At 32.4% G+C, this 25,108-nt stretch overlaps 1 protein-coding gene and 1 pseudogene across 9 annotated transcripts in view; both read left to right on the top strand.

The window, feature by feature from the left end:
- PTPRK (protein tyrosine phosphatase, receptor type K) overlaps positions 1-25,108 on the top strand; it is a 483,452-nt gene that overhangs the window by 347,015 nt on the left and 111,329 nt on the right. The gene's annotated exons all lie outside the window — the stretch shown is intronic.
- On the top strand, positions 15,391-15,509 carry LOC112474387 (annotated as a pseudogene).

The raw sequence follows: 25,108 nt of genomic DNA, 5'->3' as shown, positions 1-25,108 counted from the left end.
TGATTATTGTAATATATTAAAATACTAAAAGAGAGCCTCATTTTCAGGCTTATATAGGACAACATAGCGTTATACTACCATGTTTTAGGTGAAGTCAGTCACTATTAAAAAAAATTATGTGTACTAATGGCATTAAATCTTTCAAATAAAATAATTTAAGTAACATTTAAAGAAGTTTCGATCAACCGATTTTATTACGTGAATGTATACTTCTCTTCCATTTCTCTCTGGTAAGAGGTAAACCGTACTCTGTGCTTGGTGATGAATCTAATTACTAGAAGAAACTAAAGCTAGAGTGAGGTTCTGAGTTATAATATTAGTGACTGCTATTATGTAACTCAATGCCAAGCTTTTGCTGTTTCCTTTAGCCATCCTGTGTCTTGGAGATGAGAAGAGGCATTTATAGTGGAGGGATCTGCATTATAGGAGTGAAAGGTGTGGAGAGAGTATAATAAATTTCAGGATCAATCAGCTTTGGAAAAATATTGAAAATTCCGATTCCTTTACAATGATAACTTTGAAAAGCATTTGAGAAATAAGTCAGTATTTTATATCAGAGGCCATAAATATCTTGAATAGTTATATTACATTAATATAAAATTGTATTAAGAAGCAATGCACCAAATTGTCTGCTTTTGGCTGAGCCTTAAAATATAGTCTATCCTATATATGATAGTACCAAAACTTTCCTATGTATGAAAAATTCATTTATATGTAGGATACCAAGGTACTTAGATGTTGAGGTATTGTACAAATAGGAGGGCATTCATGCCTTATTAAATTTAGACCTTATTTTTGTTGGAAACTAAAATTTCCTGATATTTTCTTTGAATCTACATTCTAATTTTCTTGCGTTTACTTTTCTATGAAAAAAAAAAACTTCCAAATTTTCCTTTATTACCATCTATAAGAAATTTATATTTGGGAGGCACATATCTGTGAAAGCGGTATATATACTTTGTGGTATTTATATTCATAACTTCCAATGGAATGTTATATTCATAACTTTCAATGTAATTCCAGTGTTCGACTTGCCTGGGTGAGAGTTGTGATGGATTTGTTCACCTTAGATGATATTTATTCTTTTTCCTTCATTACACATAATCCACCTGTGCAAGATCTTAAGGCCTGTGGTAGACGTTATACTCTACTAGACAGCTTATCAGCTTCTCTGCAGGCTTCTCTATTTGAATTTTAAAGTGAAAATGAATGAATTTGTGTCGCTTGTTGAGCCCATGTTCTGAGCTATGTCTGCTCTCTGGTTCTGGGGTGATAATTAAAGAATGGAAAGCAAGTTCATGGATCATCATTTACAATGGCTGTATTATATTTATGTGGTTTTTATGTACACACACATGTACATTCATATATTACATATATGTAAATATACATACATATTAATGATATGTCTACATATGTTATTTTTAGGGTATTTAAAGAGTATGGGAGAAGACCTAGTTATTGATTATAAGAAAGAATTTGATGCTTGGAAGAAAGAAAAATATCTTAATTTAGATGGAGCCATACAGATACTGCACTATTTGCTTTGAAAAAATGAATAGCTTTATAATTTAAAATTGAAGGTTAAAACTGAGCTTTTGTATAAATTTAAAAGTATTTTCAATTGTAAAAGCCAAGGAAGAAATTATTCTTGAAATTCCAAATATATTTATCTACCTTTCTTCTTTAGATGCGGTGTTTTCTTCTGAAAATGTTTACCTGTGAAACAGGCCTCCTAAATTCTAGGCATAATAATTCTGAGAATATATCCAGTAGCTTAAATAATTGATCTACTTCTTCTTAAAAAAAAAATATTTTTTCCCATAAATTGTTGAAAAATTACATATATGTGACTCAGTGGTCAATGTCTTCAAATCAGTTTTGTTGCAAGAATTATGGAACCAAAGGACAATGCAGCGGTAATTCAGGCTGGGGATGGGACTACTAAAATAGAAATGTCTTAGCTAAGGTATTGACATTTATTGTTGAATACGTGACTACTGTTAAGTATACTTTTGAGTTATTTACTTCAAAGGTAATGAAATTACAGGAAAAAAACCCCAATGCTTATAGATTTTCTTAATTTATACATTTCAAAGACCCCTTGTATAAATGATGCCTCGTTTTCTTTATTTGACTCTAAATGATGCCTATGTTTAGGGGTATTCTTCAAAGTGTTGTGAACAATATATTTAGCTGTCATAAATGTTACTCATTTACATCTTGATTGCCAAGTATGCAATGAATTAATTCTCCATTGTTAGAGCCAGCAAGTGACATATGCAACTGGAAGGGACTGCAAAGGTGCAGTAGCGATTTCAATAGGACATGAGGGGATGTCTTCCTCTACTGCAGAGAGAGGGACAAGAGAATGACAGTGTCTGAGCAGTCTGTGATTGCTCACAGACTTTGTTGGTATCCTGCTTTCTGTCCTCTTGATTTTAATTACTCAGTGCCAGTTTATTTGAGTTAAAACATTGTTGCTAGTTATATATATGTGAAAGCAAAACCAATGTGTCTTAAAAGTATAGAATGAAAAACTTATAGGTATCTGAGAAGAGTTGAATTTGGAGAACTAGAACAGAGTCTTCTCATTAACTCTTGACTACCCTGGAGTTTACTGCTCCTGTGTGTTGATTCTAAAGTCCAGACTGCACATCAGAACCTCTCAAGGGGTACCTGGATTTAGATACGTTTACACATCAGTTCACACACCAGTATTAGCCTTAGAAACAGAGCAATAGAGAGAGGGAGAAAAAGGAGAACAGAAGAGAAGAGATTTATCGATTGCATTAACTTTATGAGAAAAAGAAGCCTTAATTATTCAAAAGACTTTCCTCAAAGTTTTCTATTTTTCTTTTTCTAATTTTATAACTAATGGTTCAATAAGGGACCCTTTAGAGCAAGAAAAAAGATAGGAGCTATTTAAACAATATTTGATTTAATTCCGCATTTTATATAGTAGTGACCTGTCCTATTTTGTGACATTTTATTCTTAAAATGTATGAGATAACTATCAGCTATTTGGGCTCTCCTCGCTTTACCATGAGCCACAGTGGCTGCTACAAGACAACCTATCTTTTTTCCAGGATTTCCTGGAGAAAAAATTGATTCTATACACCAAAGGATTTATCTTTTTCTTACACTTCTTTTAACATACTTGGTTCCCATGCTCAAAACCTGAAAAGGCTTATCACTGCAGGATGTCCAAATTCTTCATCTAATGTTTCAGATTCTCAACAATGTAGCTGTTCTCTAAGTTTACCTTTCATTGATCTGTGGCCAGAGCCTAAACTCTTACCAGATATATTCTCTTTATTCCTCACTGTCTTCTCCTGACCACAAGGTTTGCTCACACTGTTTTCTCCAGGCTGCTCCAGCTCCTATTATTCTCCCTTTCTCTGAACTTTTCACTGATAGGTATTCATGCATGTGTTGCTTAGTTGCCTATCCCTCACCCCATTTGATTGAAGTCTCCTGGGGAGACAGAATCCTGGCCATTTCTTTTGTATTTCCCACATCACCACTGTGATGAGGAGTGCTTTCTGCAGAGAAAGCACTCAAGTGATTATAGAATATGTCCATTAAGTTTCCCCAGTACGAGACCCTGACTTTATCTCCCATTATGCTGCCACTCTTAAAACTAAACAGAGGATCTGAAAGGCTCAAAATTGCTAATGCTCCAAAGACAGGAAGTCTAGTTCTTTGGAGTCCTAATAGTGGGTGGAAAAATCATTGTTTCATTATAAAAATTAGCAAATCAAATGGTGGTAAAGAAAAAATGAGAACGATTGAACTTAATTGAAGGAGGAGAGATGAGAATAATTGAAACTTGTGTTTACAAAAAAAAAAAAAAATCAAGGTGGAGAAAGCACCAAGGGGAATTCAAGAAGTTTTGGCTAAGTCAATTGGACAGTAATTTCTAAGATGTAGCAGAAATGTTGAAACGCATTGAATAAGAAATGAAATTATGCAACTGTTATACAATTCAATGAGATTTCATGAGGTTTCCATCCATGTTGATTGTTATTCAGTAATATACACCCAGATTACATATCTATTCTTCCCTGTAGAAAGTCAAGAAAGAGTCGAAAAAGGAAAGAGCGAGACATGTAACTAAATTATGTGGTTTGTTTACCTAACTACTTTATATTTATCTAGGGTTCTCCAAAAATCCAATCTCTATTAGGCAAGATAAAATTGTTCTGCTCAGTCTCTGGTATTTGCTGTGATAATGCATGTTCAAAATCTCTTTTATGTTTCTGCTTATCTAAATAAGAACATGTAGATGATTTCCATTTTTAATTTGAGGAATGACTATATATTAGCTCTTGTAAAGAAAATAATTTGGCACAGATCTTTATACACATATTCCCTAGATAATAATAAGCCTTGATTTTTATAAAGCTATATATATTGAAAATGAAATGTATATTAATAAATATGTTGCATATGTTTATATTTCATATGGACAAGAAAGAAAACCTAAAGTGGGAGACACCAGTTTGGGGGGATGATCTTCATTTATTTTTCCTTGGTTAATACTTTTTAAAAAATAATTCATAAGAGATGTATAATCTTTGTATTCATTGTTTGAAAGTTTTATACAATCTACAACATTTTGCATTAGTATATTATTTTAGCTTGTGGGAACATTTAATATATTTGCTTTGGATGTTTTTCATAAAATTGTGAGCCTCCCATTGCTTTGAAAAGAACATCTTGGATGCTCTTTGGGTTCAGTAAACAACTATTGGCCACTGTTAAGAGATACTGAGATTTCTCTTTTAAATGATGTTTGGCTAGTAGCCCTAGACACAACATCTCTAAACTTCCCATTAAATTGACTATATAGACCCAGAAAAATATGACAATTCACAGTATAGAAAACATAGATTGATGTTTTCTGCCAGATTTTTGGAGGCATCCTGGAATTTTTTTCTATATTTAGTTGCATAAAATTTCAAGAATACAGCAATTGAAGTAATTTTATAGTGAACACCTGTGTACCCACCACCTAGATTTTACTATTAACATTTTATGTTTTGTCACACATATATCCATATTTCTATTATTGTAACTGGATTTTAAAGCACAATTGGCGGGTTACCTGTGCTAAGCTTCTGGAAGTAGAACTAAGCTCACTTTAAAGCAAGAAGTAAAGGTTATATTGAATCTGGCTTAAAATAAAAGGTTCTGGACAACTACTCATAGATTTTAGATATTTTGCTTTTGAAAGTAAACCAAATTTTCAAGAATCTACCTATTAGTTTTACAATCTATTCAAGAAAGTCACTGAGAAAGTAAATAAAAAATACGGAAGAGAGAATATATGGTTATATTTTGCACCCTCCTGTAGGGTATAGTTCCTATAAGTGGGACACTATAAGCAAAAAATATAGGAAAAGGCTAGGTAGCTGTTTATGCAGGAGTTTTTAGTTTTTAAAGTATTTAAGGTATTCCAGTTTTTCTGAGCATTCGATCACTGGATAGTGGGAGAAGAGTAAGATCCACCTCAGGGCTGTGAAGCTTCACCGGACTACGTAGTCTGCTAGATTCTGGAATTTGGATAGGAACCACGCACATCAACTAGCCTTCCAGTTGTCCATCTGAGAAAGGTATTTGGCCATCACAAAGGGCATATGGAGTAGGGCAAAGAGCAAAGAATACATTGTCTTTGTTAGGTATTGCTCCAAGTTTAGACTAGCTCCAAACATGTACAAAAATACATAAACAGAAAGATGTAGTATAGGAACTATTTTTTAGTAGTTAGTAGTGAGTAGTTGTTATACCAGGTTATGCTGGTATTCATTTGAGAAGGTAACACCAAATGCATTTTTATTAAGAGGGTGTACAAAATACACCCTCAAGCAACTTCCATGAGAAATGAAGAGCCTGACAATGCCATGTTGTTCAGTGAGTTAGATATCTTTTCTTACACATTGGATCCCCAATCTCAGGAACTTAGTTAAGATGTGTGTTTGATAGTGTGCAGCACAGGGAATAACCATAAGCCCCATCTGTAATGCCTATCTCAGCTGTTCAGCTATTTCCTCATTTTCTCATGTCATATGTATTAATTTGCCAGGATTTTCTAACAAAATACCAGAAACTATATGGCTTAAATACCAAAAACTTATTTTCTCACTGTTCTGGAGACTAGAAGTTCAAGATTGTTGGCAGACATGTTGATTTCATCTGAGGCCTCTCTTCTTGGTTCGTAGATGACAGCCTTCTTGCTATATCCTCGTATGATATTTCCTGTGTGCACTTACATTCCTGTTGTTCTGCATGTTCAGACTTCCTCTTTTTATAAGTACATCAGTCAAATTGTATTAAGGTTCACTCTAAAGGTCCTATTTTAACTTGTTCACCTCTCTAAAGGCTCTATCTCCAAATATAGTCACTTTCTGAGGTACTGGTGGTTAGGGCTTCAGCATAAGAATTTTGGGGTGGTCACAGTTCAGCACATAACACCATATTTATTCATGTATCAGATGACCACTTAAAACTCTCTGTGTAGAGTTGCTCTCTTAGTGGAGTAGAAAATGTTCACATACCCAAGTGATCAATATAGTCAATAGAAAGCTCATAATCATTCCTTAGTTTATATATCTTAGCTTTACAAAATGACTTGAAGAATGACTATCACTGTTTACTGTTTTATTAGTTAGACTTGCATTAGCATTGATAGAATTCAGGTTGTGTGTGGTGGGAAATATTTTGTGGAGAATAAGATGAGTATGATAGTCATATAGTAAATGAAAAACCAAGTATGCCATAAATTTAACATCACATATTTTGTTTATGGAGTAATGGTGTCACCTCTGTGATTTCGAAGAGATCTATGGTAAAGGTAGATATTAGTAATGTTCTCTAGAGTGGCTTTGGTTGGGAAAAGAAGAAATCACAGGAAACAACTATGACTGATCACACTAGTTCTTGTTTTAGAAATGCATACGTAACCTGTAACAATTTCTAAACTTGACCTTTTATCTTACACCACATTTTTAGTGTGTATTTTATTTCACTGCTTTCATTACAGGTATAGGGTGTTTTGTAGTGTAGCGGTTTATAATTATTTTACTCAAAAAAATGTAATTGCCTTTGAAGACTTAATTTATGTACATCAATGGCAATCTTTTAAATATGTTATATACCAATTATTAACCCATATAATATATTTTTTAGTGTAGAGATCAAAAGTAAAATAAAAAACACTAATGACTCAGTTTGCAACTTTCAGATCACATTATCACAGCATTAGGTTGCCTCTAATTAGACATTATTAAAGAAATATAGTTAAAAATAATCCTCAAAGAGTTAATCATGCCTTTTAATAAACTGGGAAACAGACAGTGGTTTTGGGATATCCCTTTTAAAACTCAGCCTCATTAAAAAAAAAAAAAAAAGAAAGAAGTGCTATTATACAACTCCACTTGACTTGAAGGAGGACATTTTATTCTGCAGGTGTCCCAATTTCACTTCTGGCTGGAAGGGCCTTGGAAGATTTTCATCCAAAACTGCAGCGATAGTTGGATATCTATACTGAGATGCTGAGATGGCCTGGGCACTGAAAAGAGCTAATTTTATGTTGAACAGTAGTTAATCGGCTACCTGTGTCCAAATGCTCATCTTCCATCTCCCCAGAAGCAGGTGCAGACTAGAGCATTCTTAGTGGTGGTTTCTCTCCTGACGTGGCTCCCCATAGATTTTTATTAGGTCATGTGTCCTTCACTCAGCCCCCACCTCATCATCCATGTTTTGCCACCACAGAAGTAGATTTTTGAGCAACACGCAGCTGAGATTTGGAAGATTGCCAAAGTCACAATTGCTGCTTTATCTTCCGGTGACTTTGAAAGAAAGCCACAGCATGAATTGAATACTCAAAACTCTGTCCCTGTACAATCTGTAGTATATTATTTCAGTTCTGATTTGTACTGCTTCTTTGGGAATCGATTTTTTCCTTTCAGTGTACCATTCTCCCTCAATTCTCTCTTCTTAAACTGGAAGAAAGAAAAACAGTGCACAAGGTGTTTGGGAAGAGGAGCAGAAAGTGGGCATTTTCAATCCCATGAGGAGATGAAATGGATGGAAATTGTAAGACAAAAAAACAATAATTGCTCTCTCATGCAATAGCAAATTCTATAATTCTAGAGTGAAGGAGCTGACCCCAGAACCTTGTAGCTTTCAAGCCATGTTCCTTAAAATATAATTCAATTATTCAGTTGTTTGTGTTTCTTATCAAGTGTTTCCTTATTTTTTAATGTGTCTGTTTCCATGCTTTGGGGTATTTAAATTAGAGATGTAATCATCACATTTTTATATACTTTCTATACCAATGCCATCTTTAGTTTGTGGAAAAAAAAATAGTTCATTGTTCATATAGTCCCCAAGCATTTAATATAATTTCCAAGTGAATTTTTTAAATGTGGTTTGGAGAGTTATAATGACAATAACCATGTTCAGTGTTCAATAAGTCTAATCGGAAATAACCTCATTTGATTTGTTTTACCCAGCATTTCCTAAATAAAACCTTTTTACCCCATAATACCTGTTTTTATCTTATTCTCTTGAGTTAATGTGTAGATAAGAGAATCACATTGATTCAAAACACAGAGAAGGAAAAATTGATAGGATTTGGTGAGAGGGGAATATAGAGGTAAGATGAGCCAGGCTTCTAGGTGTCCAAGTAACTGAGTGGTTCATGGTACCATTCACTGAGAGGGGACACTGGCTGTATATACCTGTGACCTTCATATACATCTCGGCAACAAAATGAGACTATTGTTCTTGCTTTGAAGAAAAGCAAGTCAATCTGTACATTGTGAGATATATTATTCAGAGCACGTACTTAGAATAAAATGTAATATTTGGAAAAGTAGATTTTGTATGTGAGGAAATTAAATTTAAAAAATATGATAGAAAATTTTATAGCTAGAATAATTAGAACAAATTATACTTTACATTAAGATGCCTTAATCTTTTGACCTAAGCAGTTATTTAATTTCTGCATCATTGTCATCTGAAAATGTTCTGTGATTTAGAGAAAACATTCCATATCATAACTCTTACTGGGTTCTTAAATCGTCTTGTCCAGCAATAGCAGCAGAGTTGCACATTCATAACTGGTAAGATGATTGTCTGAATATGACATTATCTGATGATACTCAGAAAGCCTTTAACCATAAAAGATATAGAGAAGTGCTTCATTGCTTTCTTAGGATGGCTTTTTTTTTTTCCTTTTGAGTCTAAGCAAGATTAATGTTCTCAACTGACATGATGACATCTGGTCGTGAAATGATAATAAAATATATACCAAATGGGAATAGAGACGTGCCTAATAAAATGTACTACCTTAATTTTTTCCCTAAATATTATTAGTTTGAAATTGTTCTGAAGGTAATGATGTTCAACTTATAAATGGGTTGAATATGCCATTATGTTTTTATAATTATGTGTGTATACTGTTTTTATTAGCAATGATAGATCACTTCACTTTTGTCTTGATTCCTGTATCTCAGAAAAGTGGTGGTGTTTCTTATTCCTTTAGGTTCAGTTTAGAAAATATTTATTTATTACATTCTCTAAGGTTCAATGAAACTACTTCTTGTATGAATGGAACAAAAAGGAAGAGAAGAACGTGAGAGTATCAACTTATTTTAGGCAAATAATTTCTTGTTATTAAAGCTAATCAGTGATTGAATGAGTGAGGCTAACTAACAGTATTACAATGAAAGAATATATTCTAGTGCAATGAAACAAAACGATTTTTTCATACAATTCAATTTATTAGTAAAAGCATGTACCACATATAAATAATACTGGTATTATATCTTTAATAGCAATGATGAAATGATTTACTCTACGAGGTATGAAAAAGGTCATTTGAGGAGACATTGAGCTTAAGTGTGGAATAATAAGAATTAAATAAATAGGTATAGGCAAAGTCACAGCCAACTTAAACAGATAAAGGATAAACCAAATTAATGCAAATTCCATAGTTTTCAAAGCAAAAAAAGAAGACCCATACTTAACTCTTGGTCTCTGGCTCTACAAATCATGAGTCAAATAAGCTATATATGCAATTAAGGGAAATATTTCCTAATTAAATCTATAGTACCCCTTTAGTCTCACTTTTCAGAATGGGCACTAGTAACATCTTTCGTATAAAGAACCCCTGTCACAATACATTGAAGTATTATTTCATGTCATTTCTGTGGCTTATTTAGCTCTCATTTATCATCCATTACCTGAACATATTTTTATACTTTATATTATCTTGTGAATATATATAAATAACTTACCTGTCACACTTTCTCATCATTAGGAAATGATGAGAAATGCTTTCTAGCATTGGGAAAAAAGGACTACTACTGTTGGGAGAGGTGTGGGTGTAGCCTGATTTCTTTCTCTCCAACTTCTTTTGGAGGTTTTTGCTCTATCTTAAAAATTTATATGTTTTGCGTTCGTTCTTCTGGCATTTGAATATAATTTCTCACTCAAATCTTTGGAATCCAGGGAAGACTGGCTATAGTTACCTTGTGGTTTCTCCTGCTCCTATGGACACACACATACCCTTGTTTGAAAGACATATGTGTGTTGTCTTAAGGAGTTCACCATGAAGTTTTAAAAATGATGTTTGCTTGGAGTCCTATGAGAATCCTTGGAGGAGAGGTGATGGCCAAGCCTAAGTCCATGAAGAAGGAGATTTTTCACCTGGGCCTTGAAAGAAGGGAATCCTTTTGTTAGCTTGAGAAAAAGAAAAGAAAAAGACCTTCTAATCCGAAAGTAGGTTCCTGCCCTTGCTGTGTGGCTGGAGGATAGGATGATTGTGACTAAGGATGAAGATAGGAAGACAAATAGAACCTTTTTGGCTCGATATGCAAACTATGGATATTGGTCCTCTTATAGTATGTCAGTGATTCTTTAAGATAGAAAGCGATTTTTTAAGATGAAATCAATGTGATAGCCTAACAAATACTTCTATAAATGTTTATCTTTTTTTCAGAAGTTTATAAACTTCTCTTATAAGCCAATCAGTGAAAACAAGAGGATTTTGTTAAAAGCGAACATTGAATTTCGTTGGTTTGAACAACAGCTGCCATCTTATTAGCATCAACATCCAGCTGATTTTCTGCATTTTCTTTTGGTTTCATGGTATCAGAAAAATCTTGACTCATGTAAATAATTGATGTTTTTGGTGGCGGGGGGGAGGGGGAAAGCTATGTTTTAATAGTTTATTTTGTAAAGCACAATAATGTCTTGTTAAGCTGATCCAGAATTTTAAAAGACAAATAGTTGGAAATTGTTATTTTACTGCTGAATCACTAAGAGAATTCATTTATTGCTCATAATGCATACTAGCAAAGAGTTCACTTTGGGTAAAGTAAACCAAAGTGTTTTAAGGTATTTAAAAATTATCTTAATTATGCCAATGTTCTGCTCAGTCAGGTACTTAGTATGAGTTTGCAAAGTCACTTTACCTTTGAATATTGAGTCTAAACTATAAATTTTAGTTTTATCTAGGACTCATTTGACCCTGCACCAAGAAAGTGAGCTTGTTCAACTAAATAGTTTGAAATCATAAGCAAGCCAAGACAATGCACCTATATTCTAGTTGAGATGTTTATCTAGAAGGGTTTCTTCAATAGCAAAAACAAAAGGAATGATTTCTCTCATTTCCAGTAGTCCTCTAACAACTTGACTCATGACCAACCATGAGCTTTGATTTATAACAAGAAATTGTAAAAGTCATTGCTATAACTTAAAGACTGTACGTGAATATAAAATACAAGTCGCAGGCCATTATTTCATACTGTTTGGAAGGATGCTTTACTTACCAAAATGCATGTGCTTAGCAGTGCAGCAACCACAACCACTTGAACATAGTTCAATCCTCACTTTTATATAAGTTGCCCCTGTGATTTCTCCTATCACTGCCATAGCATTCTTCTAAGAGGCTTCCTAACAAGGAACAATTAGAGTTTTGAAATTAAAAATTACATATATTTTATTCTTACCTTTTTGATTAGAAAACTTACGTCTACACAACAACTTTCATGCAAATGTTTATAGCAGCTGTATTCATAATCATCAAAAACTGAGAGCAACCAATAGGTGAATGGAACTTGGGTATATCGGTGCTTATAAAACTGAAGTCTACAGAAACTGTACAGTAGTACTGTACCCTAGTGGATAAAGTTGTGTCCTGCAGAGGCACAGGTTAAAAATGCTAAATCTACTACACATATGCATATGGGAATTGAGTAGTTACATAAGTAGAGTGGAGAAAGTGGGAGTCAGTTCTCTCAGTGTTGTAAAGGGAATTTACAGATAAGCAATGGGCAAAAGCAAGAATGTTGCAATAAATTAGAGTTGGAGACATCTGTGTGAACCCACGCCTAGTTTAATATAGATACAGATGGTTACATATAGAAATGTGGGTATAGAATGCATTTATACGTGGGTTAGCATGCACATATATATTTACTTCCTCTGTCAGCTGAGATCCAATGACACCCCAGTAGTCAAGAACATACCTATCACCCATATCTTGGTTTCTAATACAAACTCCAATTAAAGGAACCAGAGTTTCTTAGAGAAATGGTTAATTCTAGGACTGGGGCAGGAAAGATACATCATGATTTTGGAGCATCTTATAGTGCCAGTAATTAAGGAAGTACTAAAAACAAAACCCCGCAGTGATGGCATTGCGGGGGTATCTTAAGAGACAAAGGAGGGAAATGAAAGAGCTTCCAGTGTCCCAAGCTAGAGCAATCTGAGCAAAACACATAAAGTATAAATGGTTTATAACTCAGCTATAAAAAATATTTATGAGTCTATAATGATATGAATGAGTGAATAAATAAATGAGGAAGGATAGATAACTCTTCCATGCAAAATAACTCCAAAAAAATTTTATGTATATATTTCTGCCTTCAAGGAGATAGAGCATAACTTCCCCATTTTTTGAAGTTGAATTTCACATAGTAACTTTCTTGCAAAGATTATAGTATGCAAAGTGGGGGTAAACAAAGTAGCATTATAGTGGAGAATGTTGACAAACATTGTTGTCAGCATCAATAATGATGTCATGTGGATACTCTGTACCTTTGATGTGATATGATACGGTGAGAATGGTACTTTACCACTCTGTTCTCCCTTCCGAAAAACTCATCTAATCTTGAGAAAAACATCAGACAAAACCCAGTAGAGGAACATTCTTCAAAATATTTGACCAATACTTCTCAAATGGTCAAGGTAATCAGAAACAAGGGAAGTCTGAAAAACCATCAGAGCTAAGGAGACAAAGGAGACATGATAACTAAATGTAAGGTGATATCCTGGATAGGAGCCTCAAACTTAAAAAGGACATTAGGCAAAAGCCAAATAAATCTAAGTCTGAAAAAAGTAAGTAGTTTAGTTAATAATGTATCAATATTAATTCATTAATTTTGAGAAAGGTACCATATCAATGTAAGATATGAATAATAGGGGAATCTGGGTGTGAGTCATATGGGAACTCTGAAATTTTTCTGTAAATCGATAGCTACTCTAAAAAATAAAGTAGTTCTCATAACATGCTTGGGCACTGTTATTAAAGTAGACAGGCAAGGATGGCTTGAAAAAGACCAGTGCAAACACTGCACCTCTTAACCATGTATATCAATTTCCCAGGGCTGTCTTAACAAATTACCACAAACTAGGAGGCTTGAAAGAGCAGAAATTTACTCTCATGTTTTCAAGGACCGGAAATCCCAAATCAAAGTGTTGGCAGAGCCTTGCTCATCTTTGAAGGTTCTAGGAGAGATTCTTTGCTTTTTCCAGCTTCTGATGACTTCTCCTTGCATTGCTTTGGCTTGTAGATGCATCACTCCAATCTCTGCCTCTGTCTTCTCATAGCCGCCTTCTGAATGTTTCTATTTTCTTCTTTTTTGTATCATTAAATTTAAGGCCCACCTGAATCCTTGATCTCCTTTTGGGATCTTTACCCCTTCAAAGAGCCTTATTCTAAATAAGGTACCATTCTGAAGTTCTAGATATTTGTATTTTGCTTTGGGGCCACTGTTCAACCTACCTGCACCACACCATATCAATAAGGTGTTCAAACACCTGCATAAACATGACAAAAACGTCTGCAGAAAACCCATTAATCTGCAGTGCAATTGAACATGATAGGGGTCTGTCAAATATCAGAGTTGTCATAAAAATGATTATAATAATAATAACAGGTAATTATTATTGATCTCTTACTATATGATAAGCACTGATGTGATTGCTCTCGATATATTCTCTCTTAAGCTTTGTACTTTAGTTATCCTTGAGTTATAGATGGTGAAACTAAGGCACTGAGAAATGAAGAAATTTGCCTAAAGTCACACAGCTGGTAAATTTCAGACCTGTGTTAATAGTATTTATTGCAGTTAAAATATTGCAAATAAAATGCATATCAAACATTTGTAAAAGTTCTAAATCCATCTGTGGAATCTGAGGATTCCACTTTAATGCTTAAAACCATTGGGGGGCATTGAATGTTTTTCAGCTACTTGATAGTAATATTAATCAATCACTTTTGCTGGGGATTCCTTGTGACAAAGATCAATAGTGCTGTTTTTAAATTTTATAGGATTTCAGGTAGGATTCCATCTCAGTGATCTAGTAATGTTCCAATCAATTCTTTTCTATTAAATTTCTATTTCCCTCTGAAATGTTTTCTTTTCTTATTTGAGTTTCCCTCTCATTAGAATAATTTCTTCTTCCTTCCTTCTGCACACATGCATACATGCTTTTTTTTATCCATTTAATTTGTGTTTTGTCCCAAAGACTTAAAATTTCATCTTAATGATGTCAACACTTATAAACTCTGCTACAAGCTAATGTAGCATTTCTAGAGGCTAGTAAAAGTGTATAGTTGCCAAGTAAATGTATATGATGAAATAAGTGATTCAAATAGAACAATTAACAGATGGCATGAACAATTATATATTCATATTCCTAGCCAACAACATTTGGTAGATATAATTACCTTACAGGTGTTAACTGCCCTTCTATCATGAAATGAGACATCTCTGAACACTAGAGAGGCATAGTTAAATGACTGATGGCCTCAAATTAGTAAAAATTCTATTGGCTCATTTTTAAGACATGAATCAGAAAGCTAAATTCAGTTCTTGGAGTCTAGTGCTAAGTTCAGAAAAAGTGAAACTTAAACAGAACAGGTGTGGTGTAATCTTAGCGTTGATTGCCAGGGTGGGAAAAAAAAGCCCTGAACATTAAAAAGACATTTAAAATTCACTCAACATTTGGAAGTCCAAAAAAGTCAATTATTTGGGGGAAAAGGAAGCAGTTGTTATGAAGAATTCCTTTGAGTTTTTAAAAATTACCTGAGTCTATGGCCATGCTACCCTGAACAAACCCAATCCTGTCTGATCTCAGAAGCTAAGCAGGGTCAGACCTGGTTAGTACTTGGATGGGAGAACACCCAGGAAGACCAGGTGCTGTAAGTGTAAAAAAAAAAAAAAAAATTTACCTGAGCTTCAAATGGAAAGTAGTATTATGATACTATTTTCTTGAAAATGTAGATATATTATTAATGTAGATATATTGTTATGTTTCCTTATAGCCTTAAGATCAGTATTATACTAAAATGAGAAAATAATTTTTAATGTTCTCATTTTTTGTTTTAATCATTTTGAATAGAAATATTTGAAAACAGAAAACATACAAATTAGGTCCTTCAAGCACCGTTACTTTAATTTTATTTCGTATTATGAAGAATAAACATGTGCTACTTCATTTAGCATTCTATTAGTTACAGCTATCAGACCAAGGAAGTATTAAATAAATCTCAATCCCCACTGAGAAAGATACTGTCTGATTAAAACTGAGAGATTTCCTTACTTCTTTTCTACCTTCTAGTCAACTCTAAATCTCTGAATTCGAGCTATATGCATCACCATAATTTCAAGTTAGGCTTTTTAATTTTTGTTTTTATTATTTTACAAAGTAATAGTATCACAACCATTTTGTAACATAAATGAACATAAGTATGACTCCTCGAGTATTTTATTTATTGAGAAATAACTACTGTTATAATTATTTATTGAGAAATAACAGTAGTTATTTCTCAATAAATAATTTTGATTGGTTGATAAAAATCTTTTTTTAGATTACTATTTTTTTACTACATTTCTTCTTTTCTAATTCTGTAGAAGAAAAATAGAATGGAGTATTTTCTCTAAAAGGAGAAAAATATCCCGGAATTAGTTTAGTACTTTAAAGTATATTGTTTCATAACACGTTTTTAAAGTTGTTATGTTGTCCAGCTAATATACAGAGATAGATTGTTATAGGGGAAATATGTATTGTGCTATATTCCTTTTTTTCCCCTTGTAGTGAAAAGTTTTATTTTTAATAGTAAAAATGTTAACATTTTATTGAAGCATGTTATAATTTCCCTTTAACATTATATTCCCTTTGTTAACAGTTGAAATAAAGTATGTGTTGAAATCTTTTTTTCAAAAAGAAAATAAAACTAAAAGCAGGTTTTGACATCTATATAAGTTATTCTCTAACAAACGTTGTTGTTTTAATTTTCAACTTTTTCTTGTGTAGGTCAGATACTTTTTTGCCTTGATCCCGGGAAATATTCAATAAGTAAAAAACTTTTACATAAGCATTACATATGTAAAATATAATTATTAGCCTACCCTCCACTCTTACATGGCTCTTGGTTATGAATTTGATAATGCATTAGTATTTTAAAAAATTGTGCTGCACCCACATGGCAATATGTGTACAGTACCTTTTTGACAGATTTCGAAGACTGGAATTACTGTATTCAAAAAAACAATCTGAAATTGAGATAAAGATTTATGTTCAATGCCATCCTTGTTTTACATTGGAAACAGCTCAGAAGTCTCTGAGTTGGGAATTGTTAAAAACAAACAAACAAAAACAAAAACTTCCATGTAGAAGACCTTTAAGAATAGTATTTTCAAATATTTTTTAATATTTAGAAAGCATAGCAAAATCATTACTGGGAATATAATCTCAATTTTTTTAAACACATCTATGAGAAGAGATTTGCATAGATAAAGACTAGATTGGTATGCAAAAATATTAATGGTAGTCATTCCTGAAAGCAAGATTGTCTAAAATTCTATAATGAGAAGAAAATATTATGAAAGTAAAAATTCTCTAGAAAATTAGATGAATATTTATTTTAGTTAAAATTTTTTTCATATTTCATTAGATTATAATTCTTGCACTCCTATGCCCTTAGACAAAACATTTAATTTCATTTCTAGTAAGGAAATAACAATAGGAAGAATTTCATATTGTTGTATTTGGAATTAAAAGAAATGATGTGTAAAACACTTAAGTGCCTGGTCTAGAGTTATCGCTTACTACATGCTGTCATTAATTAATTTTAAAATATGTTCAATAGTACAATAGAGAGTAGGGCGTGTCTAGCATAAATATATTAGAAGCTATTCTCATAAACATTGTAGTTACTGATTTTCCATTATGTGTAAGCCCATCATGTTGTTGTCAAATTAACATGGAAACAAGAAAAAAATCATGATCCAGTTTACCTATGTAAAACTGGAGCCTTTCTCTTTTGGAATAAATTCAATTTGGTCAAAGCCAATTTATTTTCTAGCTATTATTTTCTTATAGACAGCTTTAGCTTATTCCTGGAAATAACTGCCAAAGTCAGCAACAATATTCAAAATATATCCTTTGAGAAAATATTTTCAAGCCACTGTTACATACTTCTGGATTTTTTCAATAACCTAAGGGAGTCTGTGAATTTTTTTTTTTCTTTATAACAAGAAGTTAAGGTAAATATTCAAATTCTTTTATATTTTAAGAGACTTTATGTTCTTCATTTGGAGAATAAAATTGATAGATAAACCCATCTAAAATAGAGTGTTATTTTGATCTTTGAAAATTTAATTGAAAGGAATAACAATTAAAAAGGTTAAGTTTTTTTAACCAGATCCATGGCTTGTAATTTTTTTTGTTTAGTTATGCTTTCATGCCTAATTTTTTTAAAAGTATGTTTTTATTATTAGAGAGAATCAAGCTCATATAAGTATGCTCTACTACCATAGTAGATTTCATTTAATTAATGGATTATGCATTATTCTAGCAGATGGGTGAAATTTAAATTTACTCATGTCACTCTAATTTGTTCGCCTGGCATTTTCAAAGCAGCTGATTTGTACTCTTAGAGCATTTAAATAATGTTTCTGATTATTCCCTTCAAGACAAAATAGACCCTTTTCTGAGAGAAATCCGATGCATGAATTGGATTGGCAAAAGCTGTGTATGGGGAAGGGAAATGCTATTGTGATTCAGAAGTTCTGATAAAGTGCTTTACCAGACAAAACTAAGGAAACCTGGTGACCAAGGATTCACAGGAAAGCTTCTTTCTCAGATTTAACACTGTAGAATGTATAGAGAGCATGCCCAGAAATAAGTGACTGATTCCTCAAGTGGAAAGAGGTTAATAGGGAATGCCCTCAGGATCAATTTCAGTAATAATAGTATAAAATCTATTAATGATTTAGAAGACAAGCTGGAAAGGTTTGGCTAATGTCATCATTTAATTTATTATAGTAAAAATAGGCAAGGATTAAGAACACAGCTAAAAGAAATAGTGTATTTAAAAATATTCTTAGAAGGTTATATAAACATAAATATCAAAAAAATCAATTTTAAATTTGGGGCTGCCTTTTTACTTGCATGCAAATGGCTCAAAGGAAATAAATGAGGGAAAACTTTTCAAGCTTTATTGTTAACAGAAGAGACTAAGTGATGTGTCATTCAGCTTGCTTCTTGCTTTTCTGAATTCTTTATCCTATAATTATCAAAAGAAGCCTCCATGTTAGACAAAAATGTATTAAAGAAAAAATATGCATATATGCATACCAAAATACATACCAAAATTGTATTTAGAGCAAAACTGTTTATTTCTCATGCATAGTTTCTTCCAGAATTGGGAGTAGATAGCCAAATATAATGTCATTTTATTTGTAAAACATGAACGTGCCACAATGCAAGCCCATGACCTCAATTTATTGCCTTTTGATGGAAATCAAGTTATAGATCGCTATACTGGAAAGCCTGATGGATAGAAGAATAAATGGAGTTATTTTGAATTATAGGTCAATATGACTATTTAAAATTATTGTTGTCTAAATATAAATGTTTTGTAATTAAAAAAGAAACCTTTGGATGCTGCTTTCCACACTGAGGCAGACTCCGTGTGGAGTTTGTGAATTTTCTGGCTCTTGGATCATATTTGCGCAGTCACAGATACATAGCTTAATTACAAAAATACAAGAATCTTTAGTACAATATGAGTGCTTATATTCTGATAAGTACACAACATATTTCAAAAAGTTGTGTATATCTTAATTAGTAAAAATAAATTAGGCTGGAGAGTTAAATACAGAAAACTACAGAATGGATGTATAGCAGATTACAAAATGAAATCTTTGGGAAATACCTATTTCTTTATCTAATGCAAGTCATACTTACTAATTTGAGATTCTTTCTCCTAAAGCTTGAAAGTCTGTTCAACCAAACTATTGTACTTTTTTCAACAGTACTACCTAATCAGTTACTTATGATATTCTAAGTATTTGTTGTTGCAATTAAATACAATTTTAAATTTATGCCTAGAATGCATTAAGGATAGAAAAATGAAAAAGGATAAGCATTACTTAGGTAATTCAATTCTTTCCCATCTGTAATATCTTTGAGGTTAAGACATCTTCAATATAAGAGCGTGTGAACATACAGATTTTTAATTCCAAGCTCAAAACTAATAATAAGCTATACTTTTAGACATATTTTTCAAAACCCTTTTATATATATTGTTCCATATCATAATCATGTATCAACCTTGAGAGCTTTTCTAAGATAGATATTCTTAATTTATTAGTAGAAAAAATATATTTTTTTAGTGTACCCATGTGTGTTATATCTGGGTATAGTTAACTAGAACAACACTATAGATACATTTCGTGTTTATCTTTGTGTAACTGTTGTACTGAGAGTATTTTTCTGTTTAATTAGAATCTAGGGGAAGGCAGAGAGAATTCTGTAGGTAAGAGGGTTAGTTAAGAGGCTAATTTATTGTTCTAAGTTAGACTTAGAAGTTGTGAGCATTTGGGGCTTGAATTTGCAAGTATGTGGAATAGAGGGAAAACCTAGTAGATCCAGGGTGACTCTCAGGTTTGAGCAAGTGTGTGAGTGACCGTACAAGGAAAAAAAAAAAAAAACAGTTCAAGAAAGGGAGATAGGTAAAAGACATGATGAGTTCACTTACTGACATGAGTTTGAATTGTTAGTAAGACATCACACTGCATTTACCCATTGAATTAGGATATTCTAATTCAACACTAAAGTGAAAGCAAAAGAATATGGCCTCTGAACTCTATGTGCTAAACTATATTTAGTTACCATGTTTAGAAGAGACTTAGTAAATTATTAAGGGAGACTATGACTCCTCTTCCCCTAGAGATATTTTTTAAGTACACAGAAGCATTTGTCTGCTGTGTTCTGAAAACGATCTTGCCAAGGCAAGGGAATTACCAGCCCAGATAATCTGTCAAGAGCTCTCCCAATGCTATCAACCTGTGATATACTTATTTTCGTGGTGACTGTCACATGCTTCCAATGTATCACAGTTTTCATAAACAAATGTTTTCTCTTTGCTAAGCCAATAAAAATTCATCGTGATCTGCTAAAATGTGTTCTCTGTTATAAAATTAAACACCAAGATTTCATATTAGTGTAAAGGTACTAATTTTGCAAGACCTTTATTTTCTTTTTAATATACTTTTATCTAAGAAAGTTATAATAAACACCTCTAACAAATTATCATATATGCTAGTCCTGATGCATGTTTTACCCCATTCTCTTTATTAAAGTTCTCTTCAGTGTTAGCCAAACTAAATGCAAAAAAGGACTTGGTGTCATTATAATAAAATCCAAATTAAAAATGGCATATTAAAAAGTTTGAATATTAAGTTAAAGTCAATTTCTAAATGTCATTTCTTTATTAAGCAAATTTGTAACTACCCCTTATAACCTTCTATCTGGTTCAAGATTTATTTCACCATGCTCAAACATTAGGATAGTCAGAATAGTAATTAAAAAAATAAATTTATTAAAGGTATAAAACCTTTATCAGCACCCTCTTCTCCATTCTCACAGGTGAAATAAGTATTTATTCAATCATAAGTCATTTGTGGATACACCTATCATGAGTTAGATATTCTGCTAGATACTAGAAATGTAAAACTAAAAAAGAAATTAGACATGTTCACATTCCAATAGTTGAGGTAAGTACATAAACAGAATTTAAAAGTATCAGTTTCATAACATTAGCATCAAAAAGCATTATACAGCTATCTTACTTTGCTAAGGAATTTGAACTTTACCCAACAGGTCAGTACTCTTCCCTATTTTGGAATCTGTAGATGACATAAGGGAGATTAATTAAAATTGGGAAACACAGTTATAGGTAATTTAATTTTTTTTTTAAATTTTACAATTACAGTGAACATATATTATATAAGTTTTAGGTGTACACCATAGTGATTAGTCATTCATATAATTTATGTAATGATCACACCAATAAGTCTAGTACCCATTTGACACCATATATAGTTATTATAATATTACTGATTATATTCTCATGCTGTACTTTCCATCCCCATACCTGTTTTTATAACTGGCAATTTGTACATCTTAGTCTCTTACCTTTTTTCACCCATTCTCCTAATCCCCCTTCCATCTGGCAGTCATCAACATGTTCTCTGCATCTATGAGTTGTTTCTAATTTGTTTGTTTATTTTGTTTTTTAGAGTCCACATGTAAGTAAACTCATACAACTTAACAAAAAAACTGATTAAATTTTAAAGTAAAGGAAAACTATATTTTAAATTAAAAGTGATACTTATTTCATATTAGAAAAAGTTATTAATTGCTGTTTTCATTGTTACTTGTATGTAGATTTAAAATGAATATTCTGAGAAACATCTGAAGTTTTAGATCTAGTCTGCATTTATCTTTTTCTTATTCTAACTTAATAAGTACTAACTCATAATTATAAGTCAATGGGACTGATCTTTAGCAAGTGTTTAATGACTGTCAGTTTTGGATGTTTGGATCCAATATGGAACCAGAAATGAATTGATACGTTATTGGAAAGTACTTTTATCACTGTCAGAGTCTAAATTGGCAAGCATATCTTTTTCAGAATCTAGAGGGTTAAATGTTTATCTTAGACATAATGACAGATTGATATTAATATGCTCTTTTGTTGAATTTAGGACTAGAATTTCTTTTTTCAAGTTTTGTTGCAGCATTGGAGTTTTAAATATACCTACCAATAGGACATCAATCTCATTATCTAAAAATATAGAAAACTATTATGTGTTGAATTAAGTTAAACTTGTAGCAATTGTGTCATTTTTATCACTATTCAGTGATATTAAGGAATCTTTCCAATCTTCACAATTAAATATAGTGAATTTTATCACTGATGTGATAGGTTTAGTCTACTTAACAAATGTAATATGTTGCTGAAAATAGGTTATTTAAGGCATGCCATTTGAAATCATTGAAATGGTCTTTATTTAATAGCTTGGTCAGTGTCAGGAAGAAAGGTGTTTATCACATCCTATGTTTTGGAGACCCATGTGAACTTCTTTCCCCTCAATAGTCAGCATATTTCAGTATGGCAAGACAGTCTTGTGTTCACCGCGCATTTCTTCACTCAATACATGGGAGATACAAGACAATTACATTCACAGTTTTACTTCTGAATCATGATCAGGTAGCATTATGCTTGACTCTTGGCTGTTTTCAATGGATATAATATCTGTATTGACATTTGAGTTTTATTTAATAGTCTTTTCAAAGTGCCCATTTTCCTCTCTGCATACAGAGCTGTGTTTCACCAGTGTTGAATCCATTGCCTTGTTCTGCATCTGGATTAGTCTTAGTTTTCAGGGATGACCAGTACCAAAATTCATGGAGCATTGTACTCTTAAGTTTATTCCATACATCCATCAAGAGCATATCTTCCGCACATCAATGGCTTGTTCAACTGTTAAATGGAACTACTTCCAAGGCATTCTCTTCTCCATCGTATAGCTCTTCCATGCTGACATTATGTAATATCTAACAGTTTCATTGATGCAGACATTTTCCCAATAGCTTTTACCGATTTTTTGAAAGTATACTATTTATTATTAATTTTCTCAGTGGCATTACAAGCCTCTCAGAAAGAATGTAGATTTGCTTGCTTTTGCCTCCAGGAAAATCAATTTGAAGTCTGCATTTGGTTTCTTCTCATCTTTGGTTACTAAAGTTATGAATTTCATCATTTAAAAAATAAAACATTTTACTCTTATTCTGTGAAAACTTGTTTGGTGTACTACAGAAATTACTGAGCTTGTTTTGAAAATGATAAGAAAGTGTCAATAGATATAAGCTACTATTTGACAACATTTTATTACAGACACTACCATGAGATTTATAGATGAATGGATCACCAATATAAGAAATTAGATCTAAGTTTCAAGTATTCAGGTTTACTTCACTTATTATTTTTTTTTTTTCTTTTGGTCCACTTTATCAGTACTTGCACAAAGAGATTCACATTATATTTTGTCTCTTGATTCTTGTTCACTTCCTATGTTGGGGACCTGGATTCGTTTGTCACTGTTTTTAGGCTTTGATGAATCAATTTTGAGACATTGATACATTTTTAATTCTTGCCATAGAGCAACAAAAAAAATAACAATTAATTTAAAAAGCAAATTTAACGTGTATATGATAGCAAGCACAGCTTGAAAATAAGGTGAGACAACTGGACCAACACAGTCCTTACGTCAGGTGTGCCCCATTATAATGTAACGATAAGTGCATAAGTGGGTTACATTGAAAATATAATTAATCTTACATTTCAAACTTCTGAAACACATGGAAAAGGGCAAGGAAGGGAAAGATGGAACTCGTTTAGAAGGCTGATATGGCTGTTCATTTGCATTTATATATACCCTGTTGTTATTTAAAGAGCTATAGTCACAACGGCATAAATCAAATATAACTACTGGCATTTAGTAGCTATTTTACATTTTTAAAAATGTTCTACTAAATTTTAATTTTTTTTCCTGTGGAAAACACTATATATATAATCATTATTTACATTTTCCAGATTTCTTAATATAAATTTTGAAACAGTATTGTTTTCACTTTGCCAAATTTAGGTATGAATTCTGGCTGAGCCATCAGTGAGTTACTTCAGTTCCCTCATAGCCTTGGTTTCATCTCTTGTAAAAGTGTTGGGGGAAAATATTTCTCTAAAAAAGTTAAAATTTGTTTTGTTTCTTATGTTAGTTTACTGTTTTTTTTATTGACAATATTTAAATATTTGAGCTATTTTTTTTTCATAAAATGACTAAATTGACTTGTTATTTTAACATCATATAGAAGAAGCAATAAATATAATTTTCAAACCAATATTGTCACTAAAACAATATTGGCTCTTAATAATGTGCTTAAAAACAACTAGTTCTGACTGGAGAGAGAAAGAGAGACAGAGAGACAGAGAGGGGGAAGTGAGTGTCAAGGGGAGGTTCCTATTTAGGATTTTGGTTTGATTTTGTCATAGTCTGGTGACAAAAAGCAGCTGAGAGATCATTACAGATCCATGTAAAATTAAAAGAAAATTACAATGATGAGATAGTTGGTACATGAAAATTGTGTCAAAGAGAAAATAGAGACCTCTTGCTGTAGGGTCCTTGTCTATGTGTAGGGAGCTGCTGCTGTCTTGTTCGGCTGTCTTGTGCCATTGTAATTATGCCTCTCAATGTGAGACTTCACTTAGTGATGCAGAGCCATAGTGAGAGAATCAGGCTTTCCACTGGAGAAGATTGAAAATCCTCATTTCCCAAATTGCCAAAAATATCATTATTTAACACACTTTTATTACATTTTAAAAGAACCATGATGAAATAAGACGCATATAACTTGTAAAAGACATGATGTTCTATTAACACTTTTCTTTTTTATT

Source organism: Pteropus alecto, unplaced genomic scaffold (genome assembly GCF_000325575.1).
Source record: "Pteropus alecto unplaced genomic scaffold, ASM32557v1 scaffold79, whole genome shotgun sequence".
Classification (NCBI taxonomy): domain Eukaryota; kingdom Metazoa; phylum Chordata; class Mammalia; order Chiroptera; family Pteropodidae; genus Pteropus; species Pteropus alecto.
This window is presented reverse-complemented; position numbering and strand designations above follow the sequence as displayed.